At 41.4% G+C, this 24,800-nt stretch overlaps 2 protein-coding genes across 7 annotated transcripts in view; one reads left to right on the top strand and one right to left on the bottom strand.

Moving 5' to 3' along the window:
• Positions 1-24,800, bottom strand: part of CTNNA3 (catenin alpha 3) — a 369,305-nt gene that overhangs the window by 242,892 nt on the left and 101,613 nt on the right. The window lies entirely within an intron of this gene.
• The window catches only part of LRRTM3 (leucine rich repeat transmembrane neuronal 3), a 72,838-nt gene that overhangs the window by 45,562 nt on the left and 2,476 nt on the right, over positions 1-24,800 (top strand). The gene's annotated exons all lie outside the window — the stretch shown is intronic.

Here is a 24,800-nt window from a genome sequence, read left to right on the forward strand (position 1 = left end):
AAACTTCACCCGGTAGCTCTGGCAGATCTTGCAACAGTGGAAGCTGAGGGAAGTCAATAATCAGCCATATCTCTTTCTGCCTAATGAAAGATAAAAGTAATAGTAATTTAATCTGGTACCATATCACGAGCTCCTGTAAAGCAGAGGAGACCCTAGAACAAGATTAAAGAGCACAAAGAAAGAAGCCATTTTCTCTCAGAGACACCATCCTCAAAGTCAGAGCCACCGTCCCCACAAAAGAGCTCTGAACACTCAAACTACCCTGTGCACTACAGGCCATCTTATATAAGCAACATTTCTATTTTCAATTCTTTAACCTGTTCCACAGCAGCTGTGATGACTACAAAGTATGAGAGGCTACAAAACCAGGCCATATTAATCTTCCAGTAAAATCTGACATTTGAATCAACCACATTAAAGGCTTTGAGTCATAGCATCGAAGGTGCATAAAAACCAGCTCATTGCAATTTCCAAAACTTTCATTTGACAGAGTCCTTCATGTCACATCCATTTCAGACTTTTTTGATAACAAAAATGAAATATACATCCATATGCAGATGCACAGACTATCTACCCCTACTGTAGAAATTTCCACTGGTCATTTTCTTTGTGAAACACTGCCTCTGCAGTAAAAGAAAACTTTTAATGTGCTCTTGATAAAATAACTCCTGTGCAATATTTCTTGTCAGAATAGTTTCAGGCTGGTGTCAGTGGAAGCCATGGGTGGCAGTGCCAATCCAGAGGGAGTGCTGTCCTATGGGCACATGAGGTCAGTGCCAGCCTGAGGAGGTGACTTCAGAGCACTCACTGCCATTTGGGGATGGCACCGTGACGGCAGCACCACACTGCAGTCACAGTGAAGTCACCACACTCTGAACATTTAATTGGATTGCTTGGCATCTCAGTAAATTACTCACACAGGCCCAGCTGGAAACCAATCAAGCATTGACTCAGCAGCACTTACTCACCAGGGCCATACCATGATAAATAGAGACTTTCAAAGAAGATGAGGTGTGAGAAGAAGGAAAAGGTAATGAGCAAATCAGTTTGTACACAATTGCTGGGAGAGACCTCCCCAAGCAACAGGTTCTGCATTCATCACAATTCCAAACAGGCACAATCCAAAAGTATCTTTGTTTTGGTGGCATTTGAATTCTAAACTCATATGCAGATCCCAAGCACTACAACACAAATTACGTCTCCCAGAACTCTGAGAAATAACATATTAAGAGCTGGATGCAAATTTTTCAACTCAAATCTATTTCTACTAATATTAAATAAATCTTCCCATTTCCTGAAACCACAATATCCAGGTACTCATCTAATGGGGGGCCGGGGAGGTAAGAAACAAAGAAAGAAAAGCCCTTGCTGGAGATGAACTGCCATCAGCAATAGCCTAGATAAACAGGATTTTGGTGTGATGTATAATCCAGGGATGGGTGCTAACTCTTATTGCTGGAGCCTCTCAAACTCCCCCTCTCCCCAAAAGGCACGTTGTGTTTCACTCCCAAAAGCTCACTTGGTAATTATTTGAAGACGTTTTTGTCTAGATTTTGTTATTGCTTTATTTTTGTGTTAGACTTTCACAGGGTTGGTTCTTGCCTCCTTTAAAACAGAAATGCAAAATCCTTAGCACTGTGCTTCTCTGTGCACATACTCAGAAGATGAACTCCCAGCCATGAGTTTGCAGCTCTAGTTTTATAAAACATGTGTGACACAAATGACACTGCCACTCCTGTATTCAGATGGTTCCTGTCTCACAGTTTCTTTTATAGGGGTTGATTAGATTTTACCTCAAAACTGATTGAACAGTTACTGTAAAATACAATTAAAAAGTTATGCTAAATAGTAACTTTATAATAAAAACAAGTGTTTTCCATGGGTGTTTAGCCAATAACTTGGAAGAGCCACATTCCCCCCTCATGCAAACCTTCCTTTTGACACTGAAACAAAAAACTAAAATTTTAAAAATGCCATGCAGAAGGTAACCTTATGGAAGTCCATAAGAATTTCAAATTAAATTTGTGACTATAGTTTTGACTGTCTCTTCCCCTTTTTTGCAGTCATTTCAGTCCAACCTCGGTATCTGAAAAAAGTGGTTTTTCAAATATCTACTGCATGTTCTCCAAATAATACACATTAAACAACAGGGAAAAATGGGGCACAATTTAAAGAAGCACAAACCTTTCTGTTATGCCTAAATGATACATATTTCAGAATATGGAAAATATTAAAAAAAGAGTGATAAATCCCTTAACTCAAGGCTACTCTTATTAGATTAGCTTTTCTCTGAATAAATGGAGTCTTAATGAAAACTGTCACTAGAAAATGGAATGCAATCATTAGATAAACTATTGAATTACAAATTCCACCCACATGTGAATGGGTACATAAAGTTTTACAGTATTATAAGAGTATATTTCTGCACCAGGATTATTAAGGAGCAGACCTAAATGAATTTTCCTTCCAAACAGTTTATTCACCAGAAAAAGTAAAAAAAAAATTTCCTAAAATTATTTGACAAATAAACTTTGAATCTGCTTTTTTTTTTTTTTTTCCCCCAAAACACTAAAAAATGAAGAGGGGGGCTATCAACAATGCTAACGTGACTCAAACCTTTTTTCCCTTATTTAGGTTTTCCAACTCTTGCCATACTTAGCTAGAATTGCTGACAAAAGGTTAAGGGGAGATTTCAGTAGGCATAATAAAAATAATGTACTGACAGGTAGCAATTTAATACATTTACAACTTATTCATACATCAGTTGTTCTAATTACCACCACTGAAAAATTGTAGTCCTGCAAGTGGCCAAAAATGTCAAGACCCATGCTGAATAAGTAGCAGCAGCCTTGATGCTGATTATACCATCACCTCTGCTTATTTCTGTGCAAAATCCCATTGCAAATTCTGGTGAGTGTAGTTTTACTCCAGGACATAATGACCAGCCTTCAGTGACTGAGGAACAGAACAAATGTTAACTCTTCAAAATCACAAATTTCTCTTTTTTAGTAAATGCATGAGACTTCAGTCTTCTTGTCCTGAATGACTTTAGATTTATCTTATTTCTACTTTAGCTGAAATACAAAACATCTGCTTCTGAAGATATTGGTGTGACTTCTATTCACATTTAATTTACTGTATTGCTGTGACTCTATCATAAACACAGCCATGCATGAGATTAAATGCAGTTTATGAAATAAGAACGTCACTTGTTTAATTTGTTTCAAGCAATTCAGCCCTAGTGCATTTAAGAAGATAATTAAGTTAGCACTAGTGCTGTTCTCTACTGCACTGTGTCAAGCAGTGCTGCACTTAAACCTGCATCAAGGTCACCTTCCCCCATAACTCTCATCATCCCAAATCACCACACAATAAAAAACCTGCTGTCACTGACTGAACAGATTGGTATTATTTTTAACAGCCTAACAGAATTCAGGAGTGGTGCCACCTCGGAGAGAGGCCACATTTTAAGGCCCAAGGCATGTAGGGATATTAGACATGTACTTCAAATGAATTACAGCCCTTCCCACATCCCATAAGAGTCAGCTTCTTCCAAAGCTCTTCCAGGCCTTTGGAGCTGCACAGAGCCTTGCTGGGCAAGGAGGAGAAACTCCTCCTTACCCTCAAACCACCCCACCTAAATGTATTTCCCTCCATTTCTCTGAATACTGTCAGAGGGTATTTCATGTGGAAAGGCAAGCCCCATGTGGACAGAACAATCAGCTTCCCACTGCTCCATTAGCAGGCCTGCTGAGGCCTCTCTCAGGCAGTTAAGCTCCAAAATGATTCTGTGGCTAGCACATCAAAAGTCATTAAATAGGACATTTTCTAATTTCCTTGTTTGCACTTCCAGTATATATATGGCATAGATGGAAATACATACATGGAAAACAGTTGTACTTATTTCCCTGAAATTGGCTTCTGTTAGATTTTAAAAGACTGTGAAATTATCAGGATCACAGAACAGGATTTTTGCTAGTTAAAGGTCACAAAGATTTGCTGTGTTCTCATCAATCTTCATCCAACCCTGCCCCACTCTGGGGCCTAAATTATACTTTCAAGCCTTGATTCCTTGAATTAAGGCTTCCAGAAACAATATATTTTAAGAAGGGTAGCAGGGCATTTGCCTCTACCCAGATTTTTCAGACTAGGTAATTAAACCATCAATTCCTGCCAGTTGTACTGTGTACCTCCCCAAGAACTCACAGTCTGTGAGGTTCCACAAATAACAGCCCTCCACTTCCCAGAAAAAAATAATAAATCATCATAAGAAATAGGGAGACTTGTACAGATCCCACTACATTTCACTGTCTCATTCCCCAAGCTGGTCACAAAGGTAAGTGTAAGCTATTAAGTAATATTTTTACTGACTTGGCATTTCTGTAGCTTACTGTGCAGGACAGCAGCCCCCATGAACTGCTAACTCGAATAGATCATAAAGAGCTCAATTTTTTTGCTGTACAAGTTCATTTTTTTCACTGTACCATTAGTACAGAAAGGCTAGAAGAGAAATCCTTTGATCCAGGAGGATAATACTTTTAGAGAAGACCAAATGATATTTTTCTGAATTCCATCACTGGGCAAGAAAGATTGACTTAATCAATCTGAATTTCTGGAACTACTCCATTTCTGCTTTTCTTTTGATCAAGCTATATGTGTAAAGATGCAGTAACTCCAGGCAGGCCAAATTTATGCACCAGCTTCTTTGAACTTCAAACGAGCCTTGCTGGACCCTTTAAATTCAATTTTATCTGCAACTCAATTATGGAGAAATTGTTCTCTCTCCTCTGCCTAAGAAAGTATATTTCCATTTGCAGCATCTCATAATTTCATATAACCTCCTGTGGAATCCTATTTCCCTTGTCAAGTATGATCAGCTCCCCTAGGAAAGTTATAGATTGGAGTTAGCAAAGTATTTATTCACAAAGCTTTAGGTAGTCTTTGCTCCAGTGAAGATGATTTCAACATTTAAAATAACTCCATTCTTGACACATATGAAACACTGATAATGTACCTCTCGAGTTTTGTACAACAATCACTTTAGCTCTCCCTGAGATCTTGTAGGAAAATCAGCTGCTGGAGCCATGAAATGCCTTGTTAGAACCGAGGAGTCCATGGTTCAGCTGTGCCCCAGGGCAGGGCTGGCACAGGAGGCCCTGAGTGGGCCCAGCCCTGGCAGAGCTGAGCCCAGCCCAGCTGAGCACAGAGCACTGCAGCACCGGGACACAGTGCAAACCAAACACCTGAAATACCTACAGGGCTGCCCTTGGACACACCTGCCACGCTGCCACAAACCCCAGCTTGCTCCTGGTGGAGGCCAAGATGGCAAACCCCCTTTTACTGCAGCACACAGCACTGCTGCCAAGTCACCCTCAGCCTCAGGACACAGCTCACTGCTCCTAAGCCCTCTGGCATATCCAGGAGGTGCTCCCTGACAGAAAACCCTCACCTGCCCCACACAGACTGCTCCAACATTTTGGTACTGTTAGCATGAATCCAAATGAAGCTGCTGCTGCTTGCCCTGGCAATCTGAGCCCAGGAAAGCACACCCCTTCCCCCAGAACCCATACCTGGGGTGTGCTATCTCCCAGGACTGCTAGCAGATTCCTACAGTTTAAGTGTTGCTGCTGAGAGAAACAGAGATGGGCACTTCCTCCATCCTGTGCTTGGAGAGGCAGCTCAGGGTGCCTGGATTCTCCTGCACACCGTGCTCTGCCATTCAGGCACTCTGATGAGGCCAAAACTGTGAACCTGCTCCATTTCATTAGCTGGATTACAAAAAACCAATCAATCTTTCCCAATAAAACTCCACTGTCTTTGCCAATAACTTGGCTCTCTAAAAGCCTGGGCAAAACTGCTACAGAGAGATGAAGATAAATCTTGAGGCCAATTAACAGCTCCTGAATTTCAAGCTGAATTTTCGCAATTGTATGGACCTGAGCTCTCAGGAGAAAGTACACAGAATAGACAGCAATTACAGACACTCCCCACTGCTTTATATGCAATTACAGATATCCCCCAGCAACTGAATAATTTTCTTTACAAATAAATCTGGCAGTGAGAACTTTTTAATCCGTTCTGAATTTGTCCTTAAGCAAGTAGCCTGTGCCAGCTCTACATTGCTTCCACACTTTCTGCCCCAGCACTGCAGCACATTGAGTCCATTGCAATTTGCAGAAGAAAACAGGGCCTGGAACTGAGGTTTCTGAAAGATGCACCAGCCAGGAGATGCCCAGCTTCCAAGGAACAACTCAGTGCCCTAGAGGTACACATTTAGTTTTGCAAATAACCCAGAAGTTATTCTGACAGTTGTAGTGAATTTCTCAAGCCCCACTGAAATCTATCAACAGATGAACTCCCCGATTTCCTTTTACATCTACTGTGCTATTGGCATAAACCCAGTTAGATCAGTTTTGATTTATGATACTGAAAGTAGGAGAATAATTAAATCCATTAACCCACACTCCCAGAAATAAACTGCAATATCTATAGCATTCTAAGTGGTTTGATGAGGAGGAAAAGATTCCATCTAGCCCAAATCCTCGGTAATTCTAACATGAAAGCCCCTGTGCTGTCCATCCTACGTGACTGTCTCTCCCAATTACTGCTACCACTTTCATCCTCCTTCTTCAGGCTAGGGGAAGAGGAAACTCTATTAAAACTTCTCCAGAGAGCATAGAGAAATCAGATAGATTTGTGAGCAGACATCTATTCTGAGCAAAATATTCCTCATCCAAACCAGTTCAAGATAAAAAAGAAATAAGCTCTTCCACATTCTCCCACTGCTCCAGTGAGCCACCAACAACCAACACACACAAATCTTCCTCAGGGCCATGCACAGGGGTCCTGGGGTCAGGTGCAAATGCAGAATTTCCAGTGTCACCAGCTTGTGCTGGGTGCCACCTCTCAGTCACTGAGCCTCTGAAGACATTCCCAGGCTCCAGGCTGTCCAGGGTTTCCTTCTGACAGAGCTGTGCCAGCACTGTAAGCTACATGCTGCCATGAGGATTCAGCCCTCAGTTTTCAGGCTCATCTTTTCCCCCAAGTTCTGGTGCAGTGGAACTCTAACTTTTCACAGCTTAACTCAAGGAGAACACCACAGGTGTGATAAAAACACACACTAACAGACAGACCTTGCCAGGAGTCCTGAATACAAGTTTCAGTGTCAGCTGCAAAAACCCTGGGGAGTGGGGCTGTTATCTCTGTCCAGAACAGCACAGTTGTTCCTTTACTTGCTCCCCATTTGCTGAAGATGATTTCTTGGGCTTTCCTGGATCAGATTATTCCTGGTAATTTTACCACCAGTGAAACCTCTCAGTTTCTGAAAGTGAAAACTCAGTTGCTCTTTGTGATCCCTGCATTTGAGAGACAAGCAGCACGACTTCAGCACTTCAGTCAGACAGTAACGTCTCCATTTGGAGTGCAAGCACAACACAGAGGTGAGAAGAAAACAGAGCTGAAGAAAAACTGAACAGATGGGGCTTTGGCAAGAATGGCTCAGATCCCACACAAAACACAGCTATCTCCAAATTCTCTTAACCTACTTGTTGCTCTATTTCTCTTACAAGGACTATCCTCACTCAAAAGTGTATTTCTTAGATCTACACCTTCTAATTCTGGGAACAATCAATATCACTTACTAAGCTAGGTCCTTTTCAAGACTAAAAAGTGGGTTTTTTTCTTTTTTGGGGGGTTGGGAAGCAGAGAGCATGGAATGCCAATGCTGAATTCCAACAACAAAAATCCTTCTATCTAGAAGCTTACTGAGAAAATGTTTAATCCAAATCAGACTTGAGAAACACATAGGAGAAGTTCCAGTTCAAAGTGTCCTTGAAAAGGTGTTTTAGAGTGGGGCTGAGAGGAGTTGGGGAGATCACCTTTTCCATCTCTTGCCCCAGCAGCAATGGCCACAATGCATTCTTGACAGAAGTCTGGCTCATCTGTTTCTGGCTTGCTTCCTGTGAAGTACACTTCTCTATTTCCTCTGGCAGCTATTACAGTACTTAATTATCCCTAACAGAAGAAGTTTAATCTTATTTAAGAGCTGCTTCTTGTTTTACCCACCACTATGATGGAGAACAGATCTTCCCTTCTGTGCAGCAGAACTGTACATATCTTCATCACATGTTACTTCATGCTCTCTTGACTGAAGACTCCACATCATTCTTCATAGTCATCATTTCTAGATTCTGATTTCTCCCAGTGCTGTCCTTCAGGAAATCTCGGATTATTTTGTAGCTGTAATGACACAGCTCAATAATGGACATTATTCCTCTCCAGCTAAGGCCTCACCAGTGCTGGCCAGAGTAAAACAATGCCAAGACATGCCCTGGCACTGAAGCACCTCCTGTGCCACATCTTTTTTGTATCAGCATGCTGATGGTGCTGCACTGCCCCTCACCCATGGGGCACAGCTGCCCAGTCCCACAAGAGGCAGAACCAGGCTCCCCATCTTTGCAAGTCACCTCTCCCAGCTGCCAATGTAAAGGTTCAGTCCTACACCATGCCTGCAGTGTCCTCCTGCACTTTCAACCCTCAGCTCCACTAAGGTGCTGCCTTAGGACCCACACATCTAGGAGAGGTTTGTGCAGCCTTCATTTGCTGTTCCCCTGAGCTGAGAGTGAAACCACACAGCTCAGTTGTCACAGAGCTTCCCCCATGCCCTCAGCCACATTTCAACCCGTGATAATAGCTCACCATCCAGTTCCCACTCCCTGCCATGCTCCCTTTCACTGCCAGGTGATCCTGCAGCACCTCAGTCACATTGCACACATGAACAGCTCTATGTACAGTACCCATTTCACCACTGGTTTTTAATTTAGGTCTACACGGTGGCTAGAAAGACAGACATTGTAACAAACACTTCAAATCCCTGCTTTCTAAACACACGGTACAATACACAAAACAGCCATTCAGGTTTCTTGCCCAGTGTTTGTAGCTCCTCTGGCTCCCAGGTAGAAAACTGTGATGCTGGCCCTGTGTCCCACAAGCAGCCTGAAACACCAGGATATTCTGGCTTCTGGCACATGGCCCAGGCAGCTCCCAGTCAGGTATGTCCCCCACCTGTGCTCAACACCTCGTGGGGCCCCTGCACACCCTGTGCTCTGCTCTTCTCCTGTGCAGCTCAGGAGCACAACCTTGCAGGAAGGGTTCATGCAGCACCTTTCAAATCCTCTCTCTCCCACTTTAATATACTTAAGTTTGAGAATTCACACAAGAACATGCAGAAATCAAATAGAAAAGAAAAGCCATTGTGATTATAATAAAAGCTAATTTACTTACCATGCATTTGTCTACAGCTGCTGTGAAAATTGCTTTAACCAGTCCTAGCTGTGGGCTGAGAATGAAATACACTCTTTTGAAAGCTCATCAGAAGAAATAGGCATTAACGAAACACTTTGATTTTAAAAGTAAATAAGAAAATTGGAAATTAAAGTTCCCAAAGCAACTAGAAGTCTGTCATATTGTGTGTGTGTATTGAAGTGAAAAATTAAAATACACATATGCACAATGGAGAGACTTAGAGAACTGCCATGGAAGGGTGTAACAGCACAGTACTTCTTCAGGGGCAGGATTAAAGAGATTTCTGTTTTGCTCCCCAGCTGGAAAAGCAGCAGACCCCAAAAGAACTGAGATATGGGTCCAGAAACACAAAGAGTGTAAGGATCATCAAGAGTGTAAGGATCTTTCCCCTGGACAGGTTTGAAATCTCCATTAGTACTGCCATCCTGGCCAAATGGACTTTTCCAGAGGGAAAGTTCTTCACAACCAGACCAATTCCTGGATTAATTAATGTGTGATTCAGCTTAAAGAGCTGATCTTGATGAGGAGTGGCATCAATTCTGACAGAAGCAGATGTGTTTGTACCATCATCACCACCCACTAACAGTGACTTCACAGGCAGGCTGTTATCCACACCAACCCTTGAGTAACTCACCGTGCTCCTGAAGCTGAGAGACAAATGCAGCTGTGCAGGGGATGTTAGAAATGTCACAACATGACTGTGGCTTTGAAAAATTCCCTGCCAATGACCAGATGCCCAGTGCCATGGATCACACTGAGGTTTTGTACCTGACACCCCACTGTCACATACTGAGCCCCCATGTCACAATTAACTGGGAGATCTCTGAGAGGAAACCAAATTGCATACTTTTCCAATACTCTGAAATCTTGATTCAGTAAATCCTCTCACCCTGATTTATAATAAGTGAGTGATGATCCAAAGCCTGGATTTGTGGGATTATCCAAGGACTAACAGCATCTTTGTCAATGAGAGTGAATATATATCTGTCAGTCTCTCACTGTTAATTCAGGAGCCAGTTTAAAGCATTATTTGATCAAAGTATCCATAATGCCTTAAAGGCCAGTAACAAACCAGATACAATAGAGATGAGACATCAACCTTCAATTCTTACCATGTATTTGAACAGAGATATAATAATGTATCACATTTAAGTAGGTGCCACAAAAATGGGAAAAATCTATGAAACTGGTAAGATACTAGCAATGTTTTGCTGTGACTAGTTTAAAAATCCCCATCCTATACTTTCAGCAAGATAATTTGGCAATAAGCAGCCAGTAACATTAGGAATAAATATGTAGATAGCTCTCTGGTCTAAACAGTCTTTTCAATCCAAAGTCTACTTGTGCATACCATAGACAACACAAGCAACTGCCTAAGCTTCAGCCAAAAGCCCAAAAAAAGTGTAGCAGGAAAACTGTTATGCTAAACTCTTCCTGCAGAAAGATTTTCACTTCAAAAAAAAAAAAAAAAAAAAAAGAAAAGAAAAGAAAAGAATGTAAATGAACTGGAATTTCTATTATTCAGTCCAGATTTATCTGTCAACAAGCTGCCAGTTCCTTAGTTGAGGCTACAAAGGCTGAACTCTACTGGAGGTCCCAATTCCCCCTTTGGTGGCAATCAGCATTAGATTTGCTGTGAATAAAGCACTTTGGGATCCCTTTTCAGACACCTGGTAACAAACCTCTTTGCACACCCCATTAACTGGTACATGAGAAAAGTACTTTGCCCAGAAAAACAGAGATGGTATTTTATAATAGAAATGTATCAGAGTGCTTTTATATTTGTCACATCTACATAAGCAGCATGGTTATAGTAGCACACATCTTTTCTAAGTGGGTCACCATAAATACTTGGAATTATATTACACTTCTCAAACCTGAAAACTAGCACCTCACCCTGCCATCTGTGCCTCTTGGCACATCTGCCTCAGACTTGTAGCAAATACTTCTGCAAATATGGAAGAGCCAAAACCAGAGATTTTAACACACCCTACAGACCAACTGGTTTCCAGAGCCTGTAATACCCAGGGTATTACACCTTCATCATTAACAGGGCCATCACATGGGCACTGGAGCACTGTCTGCTTAGGTGATGCAGGAGTCACCTGTTCCACTGGAAATACTCTATACTCTATCAGCCAGTATCCAGGAGCTCAATAATGGCTTACAGGTCAAAAACCTCCTAAAAATCAGCTACTGACACAAGGAAAGGGGGACAGCACCAAGAGCCTCTCTCTTTGTGCCCCTCTTCACTTGGTGTTTCAGTCTCATGCCAGCCAAGCAGTCCTTCATGCCCTGCCTCTGAAGTCCCTAAGTGACAGTGTTTTGCAATGGAAAGGTGGAACCACATGCTTGAGTTGGGGTTTTCCCCCTGAACCAAGAAGAGATTGGTAACATCAAAAGAAATGTAGGAAAACCAGGAAAAGCAGGTCCCATCCAGACTTATGGCACCTTAATATCACAATACATCCAAGAAAAGTTTGGGTGATCCAGATGAAACAGGGTTAACATTGGAAATGTGCTTTATTTTACTGTTGCACATTCTGTCCAAAGTGGTGGTGCAGTGCTGAGCAAGGGAAAAGATGGCTGGCAGAGGCACTGTGAGTTGTTTAATTAAAAGAAGCTTTGTCCTGGCCAGGCCTTTATGTTAAACAATTTGCTGTTTAAGCAACCACCTGTTCCATCAAGTTAGAGTTGGCTCTGATTGAGGAAAAACATTCAGAGTCGGAGCTGAGAAGTATCATAATTCTCCAAACTAGAGAAAAAAGAACTGAAAGGACATACAGTTCTATCCATCAAAGCAGAAGATTCCATAAAATCAGTATAAAACACATTTTCAATGTTAGAAAATCCACTGAGCAAGCACATTGCTGATTACAGAATAAAATGAAAGCAGATAAAAACTCTGCCAATCCTCATTCTACCACATCCATGTAACAGAGCTCTCAGGAGTAAGGGCTGAGCTGAGCCAGGCACACACAGAGGGACGCCCAGGCAGCCACCAGCGATGTGAGCAGCAGGGCTGAGCCACCCCAGCTGAAGGAGAAAGGAAATGGAAAAGCAGCTGTCCCACCAGCTCCCCTGCTGCTGACTGCACTCAGTGGGTGACAATCCCACACAACAGGCAATGAAAAAGGAGCCCTGGCCCAGGGGAACAACACTGCAGAGCTACATCAATAAATTATACTGTGGGAGGGATTCCCACAACTCTGACATCGAGCACTGAGGCTCCCAAACACTCCTGCTCTCACTGAAGGGCTTTTTCCAATCACACACCTGGACAAGCTTAGCCTTTTAAAACCTTCTTACAACACTTGCACTTGTGCTGCTTTCCAGTGGAGGTCCTGTCCCAGCAATCTCATCATGCTTCCCATGTTCTGGCTGAGCTGCAGTTTCCTGACTTTTCTGAATTTATCCAAACTGTGCAGAGCTGCAGAGTGCCCTCCCTCGGCCTGAGATCTCTGTACAGCTCACACAGGCTTTGCCCCTGGGCTGAGGCATCAGCAATGCCCCCCAGAGCTGGGGCAGCACAGCAGGCACAGCAAATGCAGCAGCAGGAAGAAGCTGGCTGCTCAGGAGCAGTACAGATCCTGATCTGGGCACTCTGATGGCTGCACGGAGGCCGAGGGTCAGAGCAAACAGCTGCACGTGCTGCTCAAACCTCTCCAGGAGTGGAAAGGAACACAAAGGACAGGCAGATTAAGGATTGAGCCTAGAATGCTTTCAGGATTAGTATGTGAAAACACCACATACTAATTGAATAAAAAACAGAACATAAAGAATCTCAGAAACTCAAAATCCATTAGGCTATATGTATTGCTCTTAAAGAATAAAAAGATAATTTGTTAATGAAGAAGAAATGAATATATCAACAATTCAGTGCAAATCATCAGCCCAAGCAAATGCATTCTCTGAACAGCAGACAGCTTTTACTCTCCTCCTTTTTGGTCTTTAAAGCTTTTCTTTTTAAACAAAACAAACAAACAAACAAAAAAAGACATAGCGTGTTATTTATTCAAAGCACATAACTACTTTTCAGAAAATGAATTTATTGGAGCGTTTTGAAAGCTCTACTGCAATTTTTACATTTCCTGCATAAAGTGACTGATGGCATGTACTGAAAAAGCTGGCTATCTAGGATGCTAAGTGGTTTATCTTACAGATACAACCCAAGCTTAAAATTAATTATTCCTCCTTTCCTTGCTGCACTCTTCTCAAGTCACCACCTTACCTGTGGAGTAGTTCACAAGGTAATTCTTCTCATCCCTTTTCTCAGTAATATCAACACAAGGTTTACCTCTGAATACAGTGTTCTTCACAATGGTACTTTCTTTTAAACCATCAGTGACTATTTCTATATAAGCCAGCTTCAAACTGTGCCTGTTATGAGATTTGAAAGACAATCTGCACTGCAGAAACAGAGAAGGGAAATGCAGGCCTGCCTGAGCAAAGGCACACAGGGCTGGTGTGACCAGTGGCATGTGAGGCACAGCCCCACAGCACAGGGTGCACTGAACTCCTTCAGGGGCAGTCACTGCAGCATTCTTCTATTTGCCAACTTGCTTTAAAGCACCTTCCTTCTCAAGCCAGCCTTTGCTTACTACAGAAATTCATAGAAGTGAAATAAGTGCTTCAACAATCAGTAATTTGGCTGTCTTTCCTAAATCATGATACTCAAATAATTATTTTATCACCTTTCTCTTCCAACACACTGCCAAATCTCACGTTTCCACCAAGTCCTCATATAATCCTAGGCAAAAGCAATCTTTTCTGGGCAGCACTTGGCCTTCCCCAGACCCATTTCCATCAATGGCATATGCAGAGTGCAAACACAATCAAAAACTTTGTGGAAGGCAAATTGCAAGTGAGGCCCAGCCTGTGTGGCTGGGACACAAAGGCCCTGCAGAGGCACATGAGAGGCTTCTCATGAGCTGCTGGGGGACCAAAGGCCTGACTCAGGAGCAGTGCCACAGACTCAGTGCATAAAGGGGAGAAGTCAGCAGCACTGAAATCTTCATAAGCTTCCCTTTTAGAAACCCTTGTGCTTGTAAAATCAAGTAGGAGTTATCAAATGTGTTGCTGATGGTCATGAGGTTGGAGAATTTTTTTCTGTACGACTGTAAAATCCATAGAAAACAAATGTGACCCATTCCAGTGAACTTCACCCATTTTGGGGTAAAAAGTCTTTCATAGGGAATTTTCCTGTATCAATTTGAGACTGGCAGATTTCTGCACCAGCCACCTGCATCTTTGGGTAGCTCAGCTGAATAGTTCTCTGTTCATCTATTTTTAATGTGCAAAGCACAGTACCAAAAGGAACAAAATTATAAATAGCAAACTATTCTTTAAAAAGGCAGAAAACATCCCTGTCACATAAAATTCTATCAAATATTTCTCTCTTATTCTAAAATCCCCCTAAAGAACTTCTACCCAAATATTTAATAACAGGTTTGTAAATCAGATGTGACCTCTGTTTGACATCTGATTGTGAAATTTGGCCAGATTTTCAGCCCACCTGCTGTGCATATTAAACCACACAAAACCAGATTTTGAAAAAAGCAGTGTGAGAGATTAATTTTACTTTAGTCATTCTCAGGAAAATTCTTGTGCTCAAAGTTTTCCACAAAGGTTTTCAAAGCCAATGGCTCTCTTAGTGAGAGGTGAGGTTGGCTGAGACAATTCTCAGTGGAGTTGTCACAGTGCTGTCTCCAGGTGGCCCATGCAGCAGCTGTGCTGGCCCTGCTGCAGGTCTGACCTCTCGGTGCCTCACGGCCACCAAGTGTGCACAGAGAACTGGGACTGCAGAGTGCCAGTGCCCACAGCCACTGCTGCCTCAAACTCCTGAGCCCTGGGCCTGCGGGACAAGTCAGAGTCTGCAGCTGCATTTTGGCCGCTGTACTCAGACAGAATGCAGAAATGCCTCGGGAAACTGAAAGGAAAAGCACGGGGTGCACGGCACACACCAGGCACCGATGTGCCCAAGCAGCCAGATGATAACAAACAACTGACACAGGGATTATCTGCATTCTGTCCTGACAACTTAATTAAGTCATTTCATTAATAACAGGCGCCAAGGATTGCACTGGCACTGTTGCTAACTCCATCTATTGTTGCTAGATTACCTGTTTAATGTCTGAGACGAGATGTGATGGTACTTTGTGACCATCATCCTGCATGGTCAGGCCTGAGCAAAGGAACCAGTCCTTGAAATTATTCTCAAGGTACTCAGAATTGGTCAAAAACACATGGAGGGATTTTTTTTTCAACAGAAAATTGCAATTTACAAAATTAATTTTAAAAAGAAAAAGATATACACAATATCTCACTAACAAGTCTGGAACATTTGGATTAGACTACAATGTTCTCATTACGATTTTAATACACTATTGCCATCTTACAGATTTAATCGACATTTCAAAAATCAATTTTGATCGTACATATTGTTGAAGGTTTAATTACTAAGACAGCATGTGACAAAAACCAGTCAGAACAAAACATTCTAATTCTACACGAAAATATGAAAATCTCAGAAAGTACTTAATCGTTTTTTTTTTTCATTCTAATTCACACCAACATGTCTCAGATTCTTGAATTTCCATCTAAGTGGAAGTTCATGTTCCATCATCAGGATCTGCTAGAGCTGTTACAAGTGGAGCATGAGCCTCAGAGTGTAAATTGCTGCTCATTTTGCAAAGCAATACTATTTTACAACCTTCAACATGCACAGAGCCATTAACACGGGTCCTCACAATGATCTGATCCTTCTCAAACACAGAGGGAAATTCTTTATTACCAGCACAGTTTTCCCCACCTTGCACCTGCAGGCAGGAAATCCCAACCCATCCCCATCCAGTGCACCTGCAGCTCCTTTTTCCTTGCACACAGCTGAGCTGGCTCTTGAGCCCTCCAAGTTTGTCCTGTTTTCCACAGAATTCCCTGTTCTCTTTGTTCAAAGAGCAAATAAAGCCCTGTGAACAGAAACACATCCTGCCTTGTAAATTCTGGGGAAGTTTCCCTACAGAATGACATAACCCAAATGTATTTACTACACTGTCTGTCCTACTGGCATTTCTTTCAGAAGTATTCAGATTCCATTCCTCTTCTCCAGAGCAGAGGTGCTAGAATCACTGCCAGGGCTGTCCCCCAGCCATTTTGGGCTCCTCAAAGTCCTGTGGGCTCCTGTCACACATGGGGGGTTTAATAATGTTCAACATCTCAGCTGCATGAAGGGAGCCATCCTCTGCCTACTCACAGTACCAAAAATAACCAAGCAGCTTCTTTTATTGCACAGCAATTTTTATTTTATTTTGACCTGAAGGAAATCTGCTGACCCAGAGCAGCCATGCAGCAATGGATTGTTCCCTACACAGCAGAAGTAAGAAAATGAACATATTTGTTTGTATGGGCTCTGGTGAGGATCAGAGGAACTGTGTGCAGTTGGGAAATATCCCAACCAGTGTGCCTTTCCCTCACTGCTCAGGATTTCTTGAAATTATTTCATTATTAAATTGCCCAAGTAATGCTTTCCTGCCCTGAAAAATCTGTACTCCTAAACTGAAGAATTGTTTTGTTTTGCACAATTCAATACACAAACAGCCAGCCTGAGTGCCACACAAATGTCAGAGCAGCAGTGCACTAATATGCATGATAGAAATATTTTAACAACTGCAAACAGTAATACATCTCAGGAATAAAAAAATCTAGCATATACTGATGCACTGCTTGGGAGTGTAACAGAGTTTTTTCCCCTCAAGAATTACACAGTGATAAAATATCATAGGAAGGCCACTCAGAGAGGGAAAGAAGTATAAAAAAGAAAATGTTTTCGTTAGCATAAATATCAAATAATGTATGTACAGGATGTGACGGTTAAGGAAAAGAAACAAGCTATTATTACTTCTGTCACATCAGAAAATAACAATTTTTTTATCAGTCAGGTATATACAGTAACCTTATTGAGAACCTTTACTAAGAACTGAATGATCAATAGATCCCATGCTCCCCATCCATGAAATTTATAAATTATATTAAGCCCTGCTCTTGCTTTTCAAGCTGTGTCTGGTATTAGTCTTCTGTTGTATCATTCAATTTTTAACCAACATCTTTCTTTAATTTACTTAAATAATTACACAGAGCCATTCAGTAATGTAATCGGAAATACTTCACTCAGAAGAGTTTTATGAAATTATACTATTCTGCAGAAATAAATAAATAGTATATAATAATATAATTCTGCAGAAATAAACAAAACAAACACTGCTCATTTCACGGACAAGTCCATGAACCAAGTCTGACAAAGCAGTATTTTATTTAAACATTAAATGTTTAAATTTCACTTTTCGATATATTCTTCTCTATTAATTTTTTAAATTTTCAGATAGAAATTTTTGGTTTAAATTCTTCTGTGTTTTGAGTTGTTTCTCCTAATATCCCTTAGGAAGTCTCCTTCCTCTGTGTGAACATCTCATTTCTCCTACCATTAACAAAGAACAGGGACTTGGTTCCAGGAGAGCCTCTGCCAAAACTGCAGTAGCATTTTGGCATCACTCAAAGGCTTTTTTTAAGATATATGAAAATGCTGTCGTTCCAACAATTAGAAAATATCAATATGCTAGTTATTCATGGTAGCTATATGGTGAATTGGTCCTTTGCCTATTTTAATTATTCTTTGAAGAGATTATCATCCACTTCTCTTTGAGCAAAACAAACCCACATCACAGAACAAAGGAAGGAAGGATAAAAAAGCCAGAAGAAAACCTGGAATTCTGTGCAGCATGTATTACATTTTCAATGAGAACAGCTGCATTACGCAGTGCAAAACAGATTTCAAATAGAAAACACTTCCTGCAATGAACAAACCATTTTAGTTTTAGCAAATTATTAAATCCCAAGGGAATCTGTCTGTATCCTTCAATCCTTCACCCAATTTAAAGATTTACATGCAAAACTCAGTATGTGGGGCACATCTGGATTTCAGTCAGGTACTTCTAGAGACTTTGAGACCATAAAAATCAGCAAATGGATTAAAGCAGTCTCAGCATAGGCTTTCCATCTCTGTGGAGGACAGGTATGCCTGGATTAGTCACTGGAATAATATTACTCATATTTGAAGCTGATGCAGGCTGTGAATGTTGGATTTTTCAGTAATTTGAGAACACTGTGCACAATGTGACAGCACTCCATAGAAACAAATTGTTTGAAATGGAAAGAGGAATTTCTATTGCAACACGGCTGGGACAGGAATCAAAACCCCATGATTACATCCTCATTGCTCATGAGCAGGTTCCTGTGCCCTAAGAGACACTTTGATGTGATGCTTTTACATGATCTGCACACAGCACACAGCTCGAGGTGTGCTTGGCTCAGCAGGACACAGACAAGGGGAGCTGGAGGATGGGGGGAGTGGAGTGGAATTATTTGTGCTTTTAAACCCTTCCTAAGGCTTTGGGACTGGACATTACACGGGCACGTCCCTGATGCTGCATCCCTGACCACTGAATGCCTCAAATTCCCTGGCAGGCAGCTGGGAGTGCTGTAATGGCAGCAGAACAATGGCACTGCAGCCCCCCCCCGGCTGAAGAATGTCCTGCCTGACACATGCCAAGCTAATGAAATTAAGAATGGCTGGATGTGCAGGAAGGGCTTTGCCAGCACACCTCTGCTGAGCCACTGCTGTGGCTTCAGCTACCACAACACCGTGGACAGGATTCTGTCAGCTGCAGGTGGGACAGGAAGATCTGTCCTCCAGAAAAATCAGGAGAAAAACATCGAAAATATCAGCTTTTGATTGGTTTTTGTGGGTTTTTTAATTGGTACCCCATTTTAATCTCAAGATACCAGTAATACAGAATACAAATTAAACACATAGTGTGTCTTCAACTCAGTTTCTACACACTAAATTTTGGGAAAATCAAGCTAGCAGAGTAAATAAGGCCTTCTCCTTGCCCTCAGACACAACACAAGTCCCTCTTCCCTCCAGATCTGTAAATCTTGTGGCCCTGGTTTATGATATCCCAGGGAAGTCCACTTTATCCAAACACGTGCAGGTGTCACCTCACTCCATGAGGCAAGGCAGGGCTCATGCAGCACTTGGCAGGAGCAGCCTTGGGACAGCCCCGAGCCACAGTCACAGCCCAGGCAGCAGCAGAACTGTTTCAGTATCCAGGGCTGACAATTAACACTCAAAATTCAGAGCCATACAGTGTGGTTTCACTGTTTGTCTCAGCACCACCAGACTCTCCTGTATCTGAAAGCCTGTTTTGGGATGTAGCACTTAAGGGAAGAGAGCATTAGGGCATCTCAGTGAAAAGCAGCCAAAGGCACAGCGTGGACTGCAAAGAACAGCAAAGGTGAATGAGATAATAGATAATGGCAGCCAACATCAATGTAAATGGAAGATGGAGAGCTTACACAAATTATTAACATGGCCAGTAAAAAGAAGGATTCTTCCTTCCCAAGACAGAAATAGAGGGAAAACTACAAAACAAAGCAAGTAAGAAAGGTTAAGATTTGGAAGGTAAGAAAGGGCATAGCATTAAAAGGAAGATATGGACGTCATCAGTTTATCAAGTTCCTTGGTATTTTCCAAACCCCCTCTTACTGGGGTTTAATAACTTCAGCTTGCACTAAATTTAGAACTTAACCTTCATAGTGAGATACACAAACTATATAAAAATTCCCAACTGTTCACATACTGAAAAGTAAAGAACCATATCAATAAAAATGCCCTCCTTTTCTTAAGGTAAACTCATGATCTGTGGTTTGAGTTTGTGGCTCTGAATACTCAGAGTAGGTAATACTTCAGCTTCTGGTTCATTCAGTGTTGTTTATTCTGCTGCTGCTTTATTTCTCTGTAAACAAGCCTGATGAAAAGTAATGAGATTGCCTGTTACAGTACTTAGGGGATATGAAAATTGCCTGTTACATTAAAATAATTAGAGAAGAAAATAAGATCATATTAATTGCACTCTACAGAAGCCTACCCAAGGCATGTGAACCCATCCTCTGAGGAATACAAAACTTCTACTTAGAGCCTACCAATGGCCCAAAAAGTTCAACCACCAACCAAAACAGGAACAATTAATAAAAATCTGTGAAGATAACTGCAGTTGGTGTTGTAAATGATTGGATATTGCACCTGGCAGTCTTCAGTGGGTTTTGCTCATTATTGCTGATTACCATGCACAGACCTGGCTCTCCAGAACACAAAGTGTGCCCCTGGGTTTGTGGAAGCCTTGCTGCATGACCAGGCCCCAGGCTCTTTACTGAACAAGGCACCCTGATGTTCACCTCAGCCTGGCTGGGACAAGTTTAGAAGAACTTTAATTCACTGCTTGTTCTGCCTCCTGATACAAGAGGTTTTGGCTTAAGGGAGACAGACCTCCCCTAACCATGAAACAAATCTACCACATAAATCCAATTCATTTCACTGGTTTTCTTCTTAGCATTCTGGAACTTTCAGAGGAGAAAGGAAGGGAGTGCACTGGCCCACATCACCTACCAAGTGTGCATGTACAATATACACACATGACCTACATGTGGCTTAAACACACATTCCCTGAGGCATCTCTACCAATTCACTCTTCAAAGGTGTCTTTTTGGATGTGCTTTCATTCATACCATTCCCTCATATTTTAAGATCATCTGTTGATTGCTAAATAGAGAATTATAACTAAGAGACAGTAGGATGCTCAGGTTCTCCAAGCTCCCACAAACCTAAGACAAAGGCAGCTCCCTTTTTGTACATGCAACAAAAGCTTGCTAGGCAATACTTTGATTAGAGTCCATCATTTATTCAGCATCTAAAGTAAAAGCTGTTATCTGTGCTGATTCACTTCTAGTCCCACAGAGTTCAGCACTGTTGTTTTTAAATGACACCTCGGTAATTATGCCTTCAGAGCCTATCTAATAAACACCAAGTTTTGCATACAAATTAAAAACAAATGAGAAGCCTAAAAAGGTTAGTGCTCAGTTAGATACGGATCTAATTATAATAACATTTTAGAGCTACTTTAGGATAATGTACACCTCTATTAAATATTATGAAGCATATTTCAAGCAATTGAATGGATTAATTTTTATTTAGTCACACACTCTCATACCTACTTCCTTAATTCACTTTACTACATTAGAACTTGAAGGACTGCTATTAAAAAGAAACAAAAATCCAAAACTACGGGTTGCTCAAATTAAAAACAAAACAAAACCAAGCAACAAATAAAAACCCACGCAACCAAAGGAACACAAAAAAATAAAGAAAAAAGCAAGGAGATACTTAGTTTGTCAGGCAGAACAGTATTTATAACTTGTTCATTTTTCTAACATTATTAGCAAGCAGAAGTGTCTAAGTGAAAAAATGTAATACCTACTCCTTTCAGAGTCAAGCATGCAATTAGAGCTAATCAAGACACAAGTTGTTCTCCTCTTACAAATGTCACATTCTTTGCAGGAAGGAAAGATCTTAAGTAAATATCACCCTATTCAAATTTTAGGAAAATTAACAACATGCAAGACAAAATGTCCAGCAACTAGGAAACCATGGCTCATTATGTCTTAACCTGAACCCCAGTGAACTGAACCAGTGAAATACAAAACATTTTCCTTCTTTCTCCTCTTCCTTATCACCTTAAAATTAAGAAGAAAGGGCTCAGCAGCTGTTAGCAGCTGTTCACTCTGGAATTTCAAAACCTGGTAAAGGTGACTGTCAAAATTAGTATGTGCAAATTGATGAATTTTTTTTTTTCAATACCTTCTACTTTAGGATATCAAATCTACATTGACAAAACAAAAATAGCCTGGTTTTCCCATGGAACCTATCAGTGGTTGAATGCCCTGTGACTCTCTTCCAACCCTCAGAAAGTATCAGTTTGCTGTTCCAGTGTCCAGCATTCAAAGCAAACCTTCAGAAGTTCGGGTCTCTGTTTGTCAATAGGATTTTTATTTTTTACCACCACTCTCCCTGTCCCAGGGAATGTGCCTCATCACAAATGGCTAAAAGGTCATGTTGAACACTGAACAGGAAAGATGACTATTACAGATGGACTACAATTCTAATCATGCACTTGGTAAAGATTTTTTTAGTATCAATATATAAGCCTAGGGCATTCAGGCAGTGAAACAACCCAAGTCCAGACACAGCAGCTACTTCAGGAAGAGGTTATTTTGTTTATACTGCCATGGAGACAACGGGTCCTCCCCTTGAGAGTGACTCAAATGATGCTTTAAGAGACTGAAAAGGATTTCAGGTTCCTCACCTGCCCTTTGGCTCCTCACTCTGGTCTTTCTCTGCCAGGAATGTGCATTTCAGTCTGACACACCTATTTGGATTCAATTGCATTGTTTCTCACAATGGGGGACCCCAAGTTAACCTCAGATTAATATGTTAGAATAGAAAAAGTGCCAAAGCCAAGCAGGACACACGAAACATTCCATGCCTGTGTAGCAGGGAAAAAGCAAGAGCTCCTCAGTATTGAAAACTGGTACATCTGGACAGGTGTGCCCTTTGAAGAGAAAACACAATTCTCCCTCACCAAGAGGGCATTAGCCTTTGTGTGAAGAACAATTTTGCTGTTCAGTGAAAGCTATTCTTGCTGCTTATACTTCTGGCAGATTTTTAATACAGCCTGAACACAGCAGAAAATGAGTTTGAAAGAAGCAGGAAAAAGCCTGAAAAAAAAAAATCTCTCCCTTTGCACTGAACTCATCGGTGCCACTGCCAAGGAAAACTGGCTGAGTTCTCAGCAGCTGATCCAACAACACACTGCCCCTTACCAGGCCTTCAGAATCTGGACTTGGAAAGGTGGAAATATGTAAACATGAAAGAGCACCTAAGAACTGAGAAGTCTGGAGGAAAATGGAGGTCTTTAAGAGTGCTGCAGCCATCTTTTCTCAGCACTTTCAAGAGACAGCAGTTCAACCCCAGGCACCCTCTGCCTTAGTGTGGCCTCCTCACAGTGTATGCAAATTACCACAAAAAGGAACTTCTGGTAACTTTACCCTCACAGCTGAATTATTTCTTGGCTGGGGAGCCAGAAGGATCTGAACTCTAAATCCATGACCATCACAAATTGGCTCATACAGATTTATCTGCTCCTTTAACAGAATGTCCCTTGTTTCACAGCACAGCAGCTTTAAGTAAATAAGTGCTTGAAGAAGCAGACAGTGAAACAGAAGGGACAAGATGATAATCAGATAGGTATTTTCTGTTCATAACTGGCTATCAGACAGCTCTAGGGCATTCTAGAGAGAAATTAAGGGACTTGTTACATGCAAGACCTGCCTCAATCACAGGGAGAACTGAAATGCAGGGGGACAGAGGCAAGAGGTGTAAATGCAGGTACAAAACATTATAGCCCTGTCCTGAAACTCCTAAAGAAAAAAACGACAGAGACAAACTGATGGATGGTGAAGCATCAGGTTTGTTTCGAAATAACAAGAATCTTCCCCTGGCCACAAATAAAGCATTTCATTTGGATTTGTGTCCATAGAAGCTGTACAGTTCCCTGGTGTGTATTACAAGGGCTTGCTCGTTTTTTTAATTGAAGGCAACAGCAAAACTTGTATATGAAATAGATGAAATTCTCAGATACTGACCATATGCTGATATAGCACATTCCCATGCCTATTCTGTATGTGACATTGTCATTACACTGTAGTTCTGTACATTTTCAGAATGACACACCACAACATCACTTCCATCCTTTAGCTGGTTTTATTCTCCTGTTTCAGTGTGGTTTACTTATTTTCAGCTCTCTTCTTCATGATCATCTGTTTTTCAGCTCTGTCATCTGCATGGAAAATACTCCATTGCCCTGTCATAATTTCCCAAGATAACTTTCTCAAGCCACTCCAGACCTGTGGCTGTCCCCTTATGCCTTTATTTGCCAAGTTTTCATTCTCAGGATTCCGTGGCTTAGTCTTGAAATCACCCCAAGAGCTGTGAACATCCCACGGCCGTGAAATTCAACAAAACACCAAAATCCTGAGGCTGAAAATATTGCCTCTAATTCTAAATACAATACATTCAGAAAACAATGCAATTTTGTGTCTTATGAAAGCTCAGGCAAGGTCAAGCAGTCAGATAAGAACACAGGCACAAGAGCAGAAGTTTAATAAATGCTGTAAGGCCTCTGCAAGACCCTTTGCCATCTTTGCCGACTGCCGAGATATTCATCTGCAGCTCGGAGCCTTCCCCTCCCCAGCCACTTCCCATCTGTTTAGAAGTAAATACACTCCTGCAGGCTGGAGAAAATAACCCATTTCCTGCAGATCCCTGTGATTGCTATAGAGACACCAGACCCAAATTAGCTGCCTCTTTTTTTTTTTTTTTTTTTTTTTTTTTTTTAAGGGGGAAAAAAAAAAAAGGGCGTTTTGTTTTTAGTCTGTGGTAACTTTTCAACTGCCAGTGATGATCAAAAGAGAAACAAACAAAAATCCAAACACTGGACTACATCCTTTTCAGGACTGAACAGAATTTTTTTTTTTTTTTTAAATTCTAG

The sequence above is a fragment of the Sturnus vulgaris genome, chromosome 8 (genome assembly GCF_052056855.1).
Source record: "Sturnus vulgaris isolate bStuVul1 chromosome 8, bStuVul1.hap1, whole genome shotgun sequence".
Classification (NCBI taxonomy): Eukaryota; Metazoa; Chordata; class Aves; order Passeriformes; family Sturnidae; genus Sturnus; species Sturnus vulgaris.